Below are 14,396 nucleotides of genomic sequence, written 5' to 3'. Positions count from 1 at the left end.
TGATTTTCAACTGAAAACGTTTTCAAAAGCAGGGTGGGCCCAGACCAGCGGGCCTCACTTGGCTGGGTGTTACCCCACAGCCTGAACGGTCCCCGGCTGGATTCCCGGCCGGGCACGAGCCTGGGTTACGGGTTTGGTCTCTGAGCAGGATGCAAACAAGACACAACCCGTCGAGGTTTCCCTCTCACTTGGGTATTTCCCTCCCTCTCCTTCTACTTCTCTCAGAAAACAAATAAATTCTTTTTCTCTAAAGCACGGTGGGTGTCCAGGGGCTGGGAACTGGGCCAGGAGCTCCTCGCACACACGGGAACACCACGCAGCAGTGAGGACCACACTGTGCACGTGTCACAAGGTATCACGTTGAGCGAAGCCGCACATAAAACACTGCCTGTGAGCCCGTCTATGCGAAGCCTAGAAAAGACAGAACCACAGTGATGGGGAGAAGGGAAGTGGGCCCGGCACCGGGGTGGGAGTGGTGACTGACCCCACAAACCCCGAGGACCTTCTGGCGACGGAGGCGTTCTCAGGCTCAGCTGGTGGTGGCTGCACGTCCACGACATGCACCAACACTCACCTGGCTCTCTTCTCAGAACAGGTGGACTTTACGGTACACAAACCTCAACAAACAAATGTGCAGTCAGGCTGCGGAGGGAGTGGGGCGTGACTGCTCAGTGGGTGCAGGCTTTCCTTTGGGGTAAGGAAATGTGTTAGAAATTGGGAGAGGCCGTTTTCACATGGCCTTGTAAATGTACTCACTTGAAAATGGTTAATTTGCCCTGGCTGGTGTAGCTCAGTGGATTGAGCACAGGCCTGCGAACCAGAGGATCGCAGTTCGATTTCCTAGGGCACATTCCTGGGTTGCAGGCCGGTTCCCTGCAGGCCAACTCCCAGCAGGGGACACACAAAAGGAAACCATACATTGATGTTTCTCTCCCTCTCTCCTTCCCCTCTAAAGATACATAAATAAATAAATCTTTAAAAAAAAAGAAAATGGTTAATTTTATGTCAAGCGAAAGTCATCTCAATTTGTAAAAATGTTAAAGGCAGACAAGGAAAAATGATGACACCCGTTTCGCAGATGAGAAAGTACACTCAAAGGAAGCAGTCACTGCCCGGCCAGGCCCACCTGCCTGCACCTCCCCCAAGGGCTCTGCGGCGGGGCCCAAGCCTCAGACAGGGCCCTTGTCTCTGGGGCATTTGGAAACCAGAGCTTCCCAGCAGCTCTTGGAGTGAGCCAGCAGAGGGGCGCCTGAGGGAGAATCCCAAAGTTCATGCACTCCATGGACAGACAGGGCCGCATGGGGACAGGGGGTGAACCCCCGCCAAGAAGGTGGTCACACTAAGGCTAAAGCACCACCAGTCAGGGGTGCACGTGGGGCCCCCATCAGATCCAGGCTGGTGAGCTCTTCTAGGCCCTGCCAACAGGGCCCTGGGGCTCTCCCAGAGGGCTGCTCCCAGAGAGTTAAGAGGTCAGCACCAACCTCAGGGGCCCAGGAGGAAGGAATCAGTAACCATAGGGCAGCAGTCCAAGGGGAGGTACCCACCAGCCACTATGTGACCAGCAGGAGAGGGGTTAACTTTTCCATGGGGTCTACAATTCCAGGAAAAGGAAAAGGGCAGGAGAAATTCCCTCTGTGCTTTCTAAACAGAATCTTCAAAACACACGAGTACTCCCACCCTCCACCCTGGGGTGGCGGCAGAGGCCACACACCTGCAGACTGGCAGGCCTCGGGGCTCAGCGGGCTGCAGAGGCTGGCATTGTCCAAGGTCATCTGAGGGCGCTCACCTCTCCTCCCTTCCCCAAACTGACCCAGCCTCCTGGGCTTCTCACAGGCGAGGGCGGGACACCCAGGGGTGGATCCGAAGCCCTCCCAGAACCACACCCTCCCCCTCCCAGAATTTCCGAAAGCCCTATCTACCCGGGAGCCTGCGGGGTCATCAGGGACACACCCAGTTCTCAGATTCTCCCCACTGCCTGCCTTGGTCACGTAGGTAACCCCAGATGACCCATGTCTTTCTCGTAGAGTTCCCCAACTTGAACAGGGGTACACCCTCAGAGCTAAAGCCAGTCCACATATCAGTTACAGGAAATATATAAAATAATTTCTGAAGTCCAGAAATTCCACTATTAGACATTCACTCCTTAGGAAAGCCCAAGGAGTTTTCAAAGGGTTTAATTCACTAAAAAAAGGGGGAGGAGAATTTATTAACCCATGGGTATTTTGAATAAGAGCAAAAATAGGCATGTTGATCTTGGGGTACGAGCAGTCTGGGGCCCCAGCTCAAAAATGTGGGGCCCTCGGGAGGGCTAACAGCATTTATAGGCAGGCAGGGGATATCTGAAGAATCAGGGAAAAGAAAATGTGAGTCCTAAAAGGAAAGTGGGGGGAATTCTGGTGGGCCTCCAGCCTGTGTCGTGACAGGGAAACTCAGAGCCCAGAGTGGGAGGGACAGAAGGTCCCAACATGCAGGGTCTTTCCTAATAGGCCGGGAGTGCTGAGGGCAGACCCCCTCCCCAGACCCATGGACCTGTTCCTGTCCCCCATGCCAGCCAAGCTGTGTCATACCTCTGCACAGACTACTCTTTTTGCTTGGGGAGCCTCCCCTCACTCACGCTTGCAACTCTTAGCCATCCTCAAAGGCCACCTGAAGCATCACCCTGCCCCCAAGCAAGCCACTCCCGCCCTCCACCTCCACCCACAGCCAGCACAGACACTGGGAAGGTACCAGTGGGGGATGGTATAAAGTACAAACCTGCCTCTCCCACCTGGCAGGGCTCCAGTGTCACTCACCTCTGGTCCCCTGCACCCCTTACTGAACCCCAGGCCAGGAACCCAAATCAAAAGGCATCCTGGTACCTCCCCACCACTAGGCACTGTGCAAGCACCCTGGTTTCTGGCCTCACAGGGCTCGCTCTCCCTCAGCTGAAAGAATGGTGATAACAGAGGCCCCTAAAGTTTACTGAGCATTTACTATGAGCTACATTCTAACAAGTGCTCTCCACGCACTACCTCCTTTCATCCTTCAGACATTCTTATAAGAGAATTACTGTCATTAACTGCATTACATAAGGGAATCAGGCCCAGAGAGGGTAAGTGAGTTGCCGAGAGACACACAGCTAGTGAAAGAGCCAAAATTTGGCCCCTAGTGGTGTGGTTCCAGATCCATCGTGGAGGCAGAAAGATGATCAGGGGGGCAGTCATCAGGACAAGCTCTGAGTGGAAGAAGAAACTTCTCTTTCCTCAGGTGTCAGCCAAAGGCCTCGGAAGCGCGGCAGGGCCTCCTTCCTCCCAGACTGAGCCTCCTCCTCCCAGGCTCATTCTCATTCCGAGTGCCAGTTACAGGAAACATAAAAGGTCCATCTGCAAGCTCCTTGGCCCCGGACCAGGGAGGTGCACGGCTGCCCACTGGGAGACAGAGCCATGACTTGGGGCTATTCTTAGCAAACCACTTGCTCCCCTCCCAGAGGCCCACAAGGCAGCAGGCCCAGGCTTCCAGATGCCCTGCCTGCCATTTCCTGACCCCGTGTGGCGGTCCCACAGAACTGAGGAGTGGCTGGTGGGCCAGGGTGAGGGCAAAGCCCTTCAGCTTCCAAACAAGAGGTGCGTGCGTGCTCGGCCCCCCCAGGGCCAGGCACCTGGCTGCTGGAGCAGCTCCAGAGAGTCCTGGCCACAGGCTCACGATCAAAGCCCCACTGACGGAGCGCTCGCCCTGTGGCAGGGACAGACCACACGCTTTCCATGGGTTTTCCAGAACTTAAGCCTCACAACACCCCCAAGGGACAGGGGTTAATGGCCCCATTTTTAAAATGAGGAGTTTCATTTTAAGTGGGTGAGGTAAGGCATTAAGTAACTTCTCCAGGGTCACACAAGTGAGTTAATGTCAAGCTGCATCTAGACTCCGGCTCCCAGTCTCCAGGACCAGCAGAAAAGAAGCAACTGTAGCCAAAGGCAGAGGGCCTCTTCGGGGCCCAAGTTCAGGATTATGAAGAAGGCAGTCCACACCAGGGAACATGGCTTCATCAAAGACCCCACAGTGGGGCCACTCTCTCTGCCCCAGGGATGGGTCCTTCCCTGCCAGACAGCCTCAGGCTTGGGCTCAGGAGAGTCCCCTGCCAGATTGCTCCCCTACCCAGGACTCACAGCCCCACTTCAAAAAACGTCTGGAGGCTCAAGGAAGATGAGACTCAAAGGTCCAGGGAGCCCCTGCTCGCGCTTACGGCGTGCAGCCCGCCCTGCTCTCAGGGAGCAAGGGGGTCAAATGACTCTCGGGGCAACACAGAGACTACTGTGTGGAAGACCTTGGGGGTCTTCAAATCCCAGAGCAGGGTCTACAAAGGAAGCCGCACCTCGGACCAGCTGCACTATCCCCCAAACCGGGCCACTCCCAGGCACTGCCACCACTTGGTGTCACTGGGTGACTAAGCAACACACAGTTCAGACCAAGCCTCAGCACCTGCCTCGAGCATGTCCTGGCCCCGTGGCCAGGTGGCTCAGTAGGTGCGTGTGTCTGTGTCCCCAGGCAGCCCGCAGCCCAGTCCATGTCTGCCATTTCCACATTCCACATGGCTCCATGTTTTATGCCCTCGAATGTCGGCTCACGTCCACATCAGAAGGTCATGTGTCTGCCCACTCACACATCTGCCTCTCATGTGGGGAGGTACACATCCCTGTGAAAGTGTAGACCTGTCTACACAGTGTCTGTGACCGAGTGCGGCCCCTGTCCCTGTGTTCACAGTGTCCACTCCGACGCATGCCTCCCCCACCTCCGTTGTCTTTCCGTCTGTCTCCATACAGCGTCTCTACCTCTGCCCAGCACTACAAACCTAAGTGTGTGCACCTCTCTGCACACACGGCATTCCCCACCTGTACCGGGGCAGCCCTGCGTGTGCCACCTGTTTGCAAGAGGATGGGTGTGTTGACCCCAACTGCTCACCATGCTGCCCACAGGCTGCGGGGTGAGCTCAGCAAGTCCTATTCTCAGAGCAGGGCCCAAGGCTACGGGTGCGAGCACACTGCCACCTCTGCAAAGTGTTCCAGAAAAGCAGAAATCTGCCAGGGATGTTGGGGGAGGGACAGAGCCCCAGACACAACAAAAACCTCAGACATGAGGTCAGTGCTGCCCCAGGTACCGCCCACCTCAAGCCCGCCCTGCCCAGCCCACCGGCCTCCAATGCCCCCACTCCACCACCAATGGCCAGAGGATGGGAGAGTGCCTGTCTGCAATCACAGGAAACTGTCTGGTTCAGGGCCTCCTCCAGCCTCCCAACCTCATCCTCAGCCACCAGCAATAGAGGTTCTTCAGAAAGGAAGTGAGGACCTCCTCCCTGCTGGCCTCTGAACCCCCAATAAGGCTGGATCTAGACCCCAAACCTCAGAGGCCCCAGGGAAGATGGGAGAGTCCAGTGCTCAGCCTGATCCTAGAAATCAAATGGGTTTCTTCAGAAATCTACCAGCAGGAAAAAACACGTGGAGCGGGGCTGGGGGCACATACATGAGGAATTTCCTGAGCCCTCCTGCTGCTCCCTGTCCCTGGGGGTGGGGCAAGGTCCTCGTTACTAGCAGCATAATTAGAAAGCATGGGTATGGAGCTGGAACATCTTAGGCATGGTTGCATGACTGCATGCGAACTGGACCCCAGCCCCACCTCCGCACGCCCTCCCGCTCCCCGCCCCCCCGCCGTCGAAACACAGCTTGTGTCATTCATTTAGCAACTAATCATGTGCAGCCTCTTGGCATTTCCACTATTATTACTAGACCAGAACTGGTATGGAAACCCCAAATCAGCAAACTTTGTGTGTTTATGTCCTGTCACACCCATGGGGCTGGGCCACCAGAGGACAGAGCCCTCCAGCTCCTGCCACTATTGCCACCCTCCCAGGCAGAGCCCAGGGCCCGGCATTTGCATGGCACGTGGTCACTGGTTCTGGTTGCTCTGCACAAAAGCCAAGGAGTTAGTAGTTGGTAGTTGGGCCTCTGGTTGGGAGAGTAAAGAATCCCAGAAGCCTGATGAAACCAGGAAGCCTCCTTCCATCTCTGACTCCACAAGAGAGGAGCACGTTCCAGCCATCCCCGCCACTGTACACGGTGCGCAGCAGGTCTCCCACAGCAAGATTCTGCTTTCTGACAGGCCACTGCCTCTTCAGGAAAAACCTCTTTAGAGGAAAAGGCTTTCCTGGGAGACCCAGGCCTACGTGCCCCAGAATCAAAGCTTGTGCCCGCGGGTAGCTCTGGGCTCTTCCGTTCCCACAGGCCTCAAGCCCCCTAAATATGAGCCCAGGGGACCCCAAGTGTGGATCGTGAAACAGCTTCGCTTCCCCTAGGAAGCCCAGCTAAAGGGCCACCCGCAGCCCTAGCCATGAAGAGTGGAGGTGTTGCCAGCCACGTCTGCCGAGATCAAGGAAAACCTCGGGAGAGGGGGTAGCCCAGAGCGCGACAAACAAGATGTCCCAATATCTGCTCAATGTTTAGCACGTGATGTCCCGCTTCTCTCCCAGGCACCAACCCCGTGCGATTTCGGGTGGGGGGCCGGAACCTCTCCTCTCCCGGGAACCCAGGGAGGAGTTAGCTCCGGGGCTGGGGATCGGGTAGCCAGAACAGCCAGGAGGCGTGAGGAAGCAAAAGACTCCCGGACCTGCCCTACCCACCGGTACCTGCCAGCCTGCGGTAGGCGCGCTGCGCCGGGACTGCGGGCGCCGAATCAGGCAGCGGCGGGGCGAGCCCGGCGCGGGCTCCGGCTCGCTCCTCCCAACTTCCCCAGCCCATCCGTGGGCAGAAGTGACTCAGGAGGCGGGCAGGCCGGGCGCTATGAGGCGAGGTCACCAGATCAAGAAGCCCGCGTTCAGCGACAGTGGGAGCTGCGCGACCCAACCCCGGCGCGCCTCTGTGGTCCTCCGCGCCCAGAGCCCCCAACGCCGAGAGGCGGGCCTGGTTGGGCCGCCAATCACCGCTCCCGCCAACGCCCGACTAGCCTGAGCCCCGGCCCCAGCCGACGAGGGGGCGGGGGGCTCGGATTTAAAGAGACACTCACCCAAGCCGCGTCTGGTTAGGCGTCCAGAGCCGCGGCTCCGGGGCCAGCAGGGAAGATCTAGCCCCACCTTCCCCGGCGCCGCTTCCTCCTTTCGTCCGCCCACCCAGCTTCAAGAGGAAAAGTTTGGGGCGGAGGAGACTGTCTGGGAAGCCAGTTCCTCTTCCCTTGTCATCAATTTGGTTCGTTCTGGAAGATACCCAAACCCTGCATCCAGCCTTCCTGGCTGGAGAAAGAAGCAACCGCTGCCCGCGCCACACCCCCTCCCAGACACCAGCTCCCCGGGAGATCCGCGAACCGGGGCCTCGGTTGCCTCTTTCTGCCTTTTAAAGCCAAGCAGGCCGTACTGTGCTGTGCAACCTGATCTAGGCGATTGCCTTATCTGGGCCTCAACCTCCCCAAGTGTCAATACGCGAGCCCTTAAACAGCAGACTGTCCGCTCAATAGTGGGTTTCTCCCAAGCTCTGAACACCCAGGGAAACGCGCCCCTTCGCCTCCGGAGGCGAAAAGGGACAAGACACTTTGGAAGGGAAGGGGGTCCCTGTGTCTGTACCCCTCGGCTACCATCGGTGACACGCACAATACCAGCTGCTCAAGGGAGCCTGCTGCTGCCTCCCGCGCTGCGCGAGGTTGCCCCTGCGCAGCAGCCCAGCCGGGCCTACCCGACGCCCAGAAGCCCCAGCTCGCCCTTGGCTCGCAGGCCCCCATGGGCATCCACGTGCGTGCGCTCACTCTCCACTGCGGCTTCCTCTCCGGGAGATGGGCTTTGTTGCGGCTGGTGAGTCACTTCCTCTTTCTGCTCCACATTCGCGGGGGAAATCCTCATTCCCCACCTGTCACTACCTGCCTCCCCCGCAGTCAGGGCTGGAGCGGGGGTGAACGGATCCCAGATCTCCCACAGTGAAGGCAGTGCAGGCCTGACCCCTGTCCGAAGTCAAATCAGAACGCGCTGTGCTGGGAGAGGGGCACTGAGGTCCCGCAAGCCCCTGGGAGTCCTCAGAATAAACAGGCAAGAGAAATGGCTGTCATTTGTGGTGCTTACCAACTCTCTGGCACTTGGGTCTCAAGTGCTTCACTTGGACGATGTTGTAAGTACTTTTAGTATCCCAGTTTTGGTGGATGAGGAAACTCAGTGGGTGAGAAACCTGCCCTCACCTCCAGGTTTATCCTGCTCGACCCAAAGCGCCAGGAGGAGAAGAACAGAGAAAGCCCGGAGAAGCAGATCTAACCTTCAGAACCAGCCTGTCGGCTCCACTCTGACAGGCTCATGGTTTACTGGCTGCGTGGCCTGGGAAAAGTGACATACGCTCTTTGATCCCCAAGTTCTTCATCTAAAAATATGGCCTGTTCCCCTTCAAAAAGGTGCTGAGGAGCCCGGAAGTAAAGGAACGTGACACCCTGGCATAGCGTGTGTCACATCGCAGGCCCCATCCTTGGACACCGTTCCCTTCCTCCTCCTGCCACCGCCCCCTAACCCACTCCTCCAACTCAGACTCCCTGGCGATGACCAGCCACCCTGAGGATGCCACATTCCAGACCAACCCCGCACTGCAGCCAAGACTACGGGAGGGTGTGCGCAGTACTAGCATGCACGTGCACACACACACACACACACACTACTCCCCTTCCCTCACTCTTCAGCAGATGCTGGAGTACATGGCTGGCTATCTCTCGAGACGGAGCTCCTGGAAGACAAAGTTCCACCTCTGGTCCCCTGTACAGTGCCTACCACGTCGTCGTTCATTCCGTTGTGTCCACCTCACGACAGCTGGTGTTTTGGTTGAATTAAGCAGAAAAGCCCAGGGCAGAGATGTCGTCCCCAGGACAGCCAACAATCACAGCCCTACTAGCTCCAAAAGACAACTTGGAGTTCGGCTTGTAGACCCCAGAATCGGAGGGCTGGGCCATGGTGGGAACCTGGAAAACCAAGCAAGCTACTCTGTGCCTGTGTGCAGAACCAGACCCCAGCAGCGGTTCAGCGGCTCTTGATTAGCATGTCCTCCCTTCCTCCCATCCCTCCACCTTGTTTTCAGCAAAACTCTTCTTTGGAACCTGAAAGAAAGAAGTAGAGGGCTGGTGTCTTGAAAGCGTCTCCGGGACAAGCCCACAGACTGCGTCCAGGCAACAGTGTGCAGCTTATCAGCCCATCCCCCGCCCCTGAAGCTCCGCCAAGTCCTGCTCAGAGCAGCAAGCCCTGTGTCCCTGGCGGCCTGCTGGCCAAGGGGCCAGGGCTGCCCCTGACAACAAGAAAGGCTTCAGGGCCAGATGTGCCCCTCTGTGAGCCTGGGGAGGGGAGGAAGCTGAATCCTGAGGGAGAGAAGAAAGAAGGGACACAGAGCAGCCCTAGGTATACCCAAGAGAAGGCACTCTCCCCAGCCCCAGGCAGAGAGGGGGATAAGCTGGGCCAACTGTATCTGCCCAAACCGTCACAGAAGCTCCCCAAAAGGCCCAGAAGCTCAGGGCAGAAATCCAAAAGTCCCTGAGAAACAATTGATGGCCCCAGAACAGGACCGCCACCCACTCAGCCAGCACCCTACCAGTTCAACCACCACCCCACATTCTACATGCACAAGCACCCTAGATACCATCCTACTGTCTAAAGAATGCCAGAGCCCTGTGGACAAATATAGGCTTGTGTATGCACACATACGTGTTTGTGTTGCTCATGTGGGAACTCACATGTGCAAAGATGTGCATAAGGGAGTACATGTTTGTGCAAGCGTCCAATAGGCATCAGTGTGGACATACGAAGGAGCATGCATGGGTACGTATGTGCAGCACACACAAACCAACCTGCTGCAGCCCAAACCCAGGCTGCCAGGGCGCAGAACAGTGCATAACCCTGTTTCTCACACTTCCGGAAGAACTGCTTGTAGCCGCCCACAGGCCCCTCCGCCCAAGCAAGCGAGGTGCTGGTGCTCTTGCGGGAGAACTCCCAAATTTAGTTCCTGCACAGAAAAATAAGCTGTGGGAACCCCCTAGGTCCTTCGTGGTGATGCTCAAGCCCAGAATTATTTCTGGACAGGCACAAACACCTCGCTGGAAGGCAGAGGAGTTGGGTTTGAACCAGCAAGGATGAGACTCGACAAAGATGAGGAGCAAGCCTGCCGTTCTTCCCCCCTCCTTGTTCCCCACCAAGCCTGCCCCCGGCTGGGGCACTGAGCTGGAGGGATGCACAGGTCAGGACAGGGAGCCGACCTGGCCCAGATGCCGCGTGGCCATATCACTACCAAGAACATCACTGCTCACGTAGGCCCCCCGGGTGGGTGCCGTGGAGCCTGCAGTCTTCTTCTGAGGCAGATGGTCTCCAAGCCCCAGGCTTGTGTGCCTACTGCCCAAGTCCCAACCCAGACCCTTCTCCATCTGCCCTGGCTGCCTCGGGGTCCTGCTGCGACTGTCTACCCTGCCAGTCCCACTGCTTAGTCTCCAGGATCCAGGCCCCTTCCATGCCCAGTCCAGGGCTTACAGACACTGGCCTCAGGCAGCCTGAACCTGCCCTGGACCTCACCTCAGCAACTTTGCCACTGTGTAACCCCCTCCCCTAAAAGTCATGGAGTTTCTCCAAGTCTCATTTTTCTCATTTGTAAAATCATATGAAGAGTAGTTCTGCCTCCTGGGAATGTCTGGAGGATTAAAGGGTGCCTGGCACTCTGCCAGAGCTCACTGACACAGCAGCCCTTGTTATTGATACTGTCGTTGCCACCTGAGTTCACACACGGACCTGCCAGGGCAGAGGGGTTCTTCGAAGCTGAGTTCAGGGTTCCACCTCCTCGGGGCAGTCTTCCTGGCTAACAAGATCTCTGTCTGCTCTTGGACTCCTTCTGCATCACCTCTGTGCAGCGGTCTTGGACCTGAGCACCCCTGCATGGCATAGAATATATGTTCCATAGTTGGCATCATAATTAAAAGCAGGATTATTCATTCAATTGGTTGTGCCTTCCAGGACCATGGATGCAATCTCCCACACCTCAAATTCACACACTAGGTTCAAACTTTTTTGACAACAGCTCAAAGTAAACAATACATTTTACATGGGCTCACCAGCTGCACAGAGAAATGAATACATGTGTGATTCACACACACACACACACACACACAAATGCTTAGCTTTACTGTGTGTGATGTATTCTCATACTTTCTAACCTGTCCTGGCCTATTTATTTTTATTTTTGATGATTGCATTGCACAAAACTGATTTTGCCTGTGACCTGCAGTTTGAAAATGCTGTGCAGAAAGATGAGGTCTCTGAGGGCAGGGGGACCTCCCCTCCAATCCCTTAGTGCCACTCGACACCTGACTCGAGTGCCTAGGATATGTGGGAGAGGGATGATTCCGTCTCCGGAACATCCCTCAAGCACTGCAGAGAGAGCTTGCCTGCAAAGAAGAGAAAACAGGGAGAAGGAACCCTGGCTCGCTCATTCAACAAATAGTCCATCCATTCAGTCAGTCAACAAACATTAAGAGAGTCCCTTCTATATTTCAAGCCCTGTTCTCGGCCCCAAGCAGTAAACGAGGCAGACGAGGTCCTGCTTTCATGGGGCTGACATTTTAGTGGGGTGGGGTGAGGGATATAATAAACAAACAATAAACAGAAGCAAGATCATTTCTGAGTGACTCCTGCTATGAAGAAGATAACACAACAGAATGGCGTAGAGCAGTGTACCGGTGGGGCTGCTTCAGACGTGACAGAGGTCTCTGAGCCTCGGCTAACTCGGGGCAACGATGGCATTGATTCCAGCAGGTGCTGGTGGGGTTACCTGCGACAGTGAGTTTAAAGCACCACCCTTTACTGTCATCGTTAACAGATAAACAACTATGATTGAAGATAGGCCGTGATAAGTCCCGCAAAGCAGGAGATGGCACTGGGGTCCAGCAGAGGGTGAGGGGACAGTGCCAACTCCAGCACAAGCCCAGGATCTGGACAGGCAGTGACTTATCCCTGTGCCCGGGCTCCTGGCTCGTCCTCCCACTTCTGCCCCAGCTCCCTACTCCCACTCCACCCACAGGTCACCCCAGCCTGGTTTGAGGTGCCCTCTCTTTAAAAGCTAGGACACTGCCCTGGCTGGTGTAGCTCAGTGGATTGAGCATGGGCCTGTGAAGCAAGGGGTCGCTGGTTCGATTCCCAGTCAGGGCACATGCCTGGGTTGCAGGCCAAGTCCCCAGGAGGGGATGCCTGGGAGGCAACCGCACGTTGATGTTTCTCTCCCACTTTCTCCTTCCCTTCCCCTCTCTCTAAAAATAAATAAATTAAATATTTAAAAGCTAGGACACTGAAGAGTTAGCGTCCTGTTAGTGGGTGTCCCAGACCACCCAGGGCAAGTGCCCCCACGCCCAGCAGCCTTCACCACCACCCCAGCCCACGCGTTGGCGGACTCCCAGGGGACTCCTGCCTGTCCAGGTACAGGGTGCTGAATCCCAGCCAGACAGTGGAGGGCAGCGCCCTGAAGCCCAGCCCTGTGGAAATGCTGAGGGCTCTGGGTCTGTCCAGCTGGAGCAGAAAACGCTCAAGGGCAGGACACTGTCCTCTGGTCCAGGCAGGGCTGTCAGGGAGAGAGCCAGCACCCCTGTTTCAGGGAGAGCCGCTTAAGCAGCCAAGCTCCATGGGGCATTTTAAAGCACCTACTATGTACCCTGCCCTAGGTGCTCACAGACCTGTGGGAAAGACGGACTAAGCTGAGAGCTTCGGGCTGATGTGTTTGCTGGTGGGGAGGTGAGACTTAGCCTTGTGAGACCAGGGCACTAGAAGGGGGGCGGGAGAGGGGGACTCAGCTCGACCTCCCAGGTCAGCTCAGGGTGAACGTGGGCGTCCTGCAGGGGCACTGCCAGCTCTAGCCCCATTCAGTGACTTGTTCCAGCCTTGGCATTGGGCGGACATGAGTTTTCACTCATTTCTGCTGCTTAGAAGCTGTGTGACCTCAGGCAAGCCTCTGAGCCTCTGTTTCCACGCCTATAAAACGGGAATAGCCCGACCTACCTTGATAGAATTTTGAGAGTAAGGAAACGAATACATCTAAAACTCCTTTTTAAAGATTTTATTTATTTATCTTTAGAGGGGAAGGGAAGGAGAGAAGGAGAGGAATATCAATGTATGGTTGCCTCTTGTGAGTCCCCTGTTGGGAACTGGCCTGCAACCCAGGCATGTGCCCTGACTGGGAATCGAACTGCAATCATGTGGTTCGCAGGCCCGTGCTCAATCCACTGAGCTACACTAGTCAGGGCCATTTAAAACTCTTAACAAACAGCTGTTGGACAGGATGCTCAGCACACAGTAGCAGCTGTGGCTCCATCATCACTAGAAGACCCCTCCAAGGCTTTGTCCCACTGCTCTCCCCTCCCCTGCCCCAAGCCAGTGCTTCCTGTGCTCCGGGAACAGGCAGGGAATGCCCTGCCCCCACCGCTGTCAGAAAGGGGCTCCCAGTGGCCTTCTGCTGGGTCTCCCTGCACAATCCCAGGCCCTGGACGCTGGAAAGAACGAGGCATGGGGAGGGAGGGGTTGAGAGGGGTTCTGCCAAACCCTGCAGCAGGGAGACCATCCATCCCTGAACAAACAGGCTGTCACCCCTCTCCCTCCCACCTTCCCTCCTTTAAATAATCTAGATGGGTTGCCCAGTGGTCTCCAAGCAACACCACTCAGGCTCCCAAGGATGTCTCACTCTCACAGAGCCTTTTACGAAGATGCTGCAGGGGAGGTGGGGGCGGGGCAAGGGGGTCAGAGGCCTTACTTGGCTGCCCCCCAGGGCCTTCCTGTGGCAACCTCCTCGTCCCCAGGAACAGAGCTTCGGGGCGGACCCTCCACCAGACCCAGGCAGGGGGCAGTGCGTGATTACCAGAGACATTCCAGGAGAGGCTGAGGCCCCTCAGATTTACAGAGAAGGTCCCAGACTCCAGGAAGCTTGGAACACCCAGCAGCCAAGTGCCTTGGAAAGATCGCTGGCCCAGGCTCAGCCCCCCCGAGTTCTAGTCTGGGTGTCAACATTCACTGCCCAGCCAAGCCACCCACCCACCCTCTCCGGACCTCAGAGAACCTTGGTGCCAAAAGACAGCTGCGGAGAGGGATGGGAAAGGGACACTCTGGTGCTCTTTGGCAGTATCGAATGTCACCGTCTGTGCAAATGACAAATGCACGGACTATTGGCCTCGGCGATTCCATTTCTAGGAATTTAGCCTAGTCATGTGCTTGCACAGGCACAAACTGGCAACAGCCCGAGATTAGTCACGGTTTTCAATGGAGAAAGATTGGTCCCACAGTGTGATGTACCAGATAGATTTGGTGTCCGTCACAGTTCCTGGCTCAGGGCTCCCAAACCCCCAGGAATTTCCTAAGGGGTGAGAGTGACAGTGGTGTCTCTTGTGATGTTAATGCAGTGACT

General features: G+C 56.4%; 1 protein-coding gene across 2 annotated transcripts in view; it reads right to left on the bottom strand.

The window, feature by feature from the left end:
* Window positions 1–14,396, bottom strand: part of PALD1 (phosphatase domain containing paladin 1) — a 91,345-nt gene that overhangs the window by 62,618 nt on the left and 14,331 nt on the right. Inside the window, exon 1 of one of the 2 annotated variants that reach the window (XM_037055809.1) lies at window positions 6,653–6,902. The exons of the other annotated variant lie outside the window; for it this stretch is intronic. The gene's annotated coding sequence lies outside the window, so the exon portion shown is untranslated. Of the gene's footprint in view, window positions 1–6,652; window positions 6,903–14,396 lie in introns of those variants that run through there. 2 annotated transcript variants of the gene reach the window in all.

This window comes from Sturnira hondurensis, unplaced genomic scaffold, assembly GCF_014824575.4.
Source record: "Sturnira hondurensis isolate 20B ecotype Veracruz unplaced genomic scaffold, ASM1482457v3 Scaffold0008761, whole genome shotgun sequence".
Classification (NCBI taxonomy): domain Eukaryota; kingdom Metazoa; phylum Chordata; class Mammalia; order Chiroptera; family Phyllostomidae; genus Sturnira; species Sturnira hondurensis.
The sequence above is the reverse complement of the archived record's forward strand: the minus strand, read 5'-3'. Positions and strand labels throughout refer to the sequence as shown.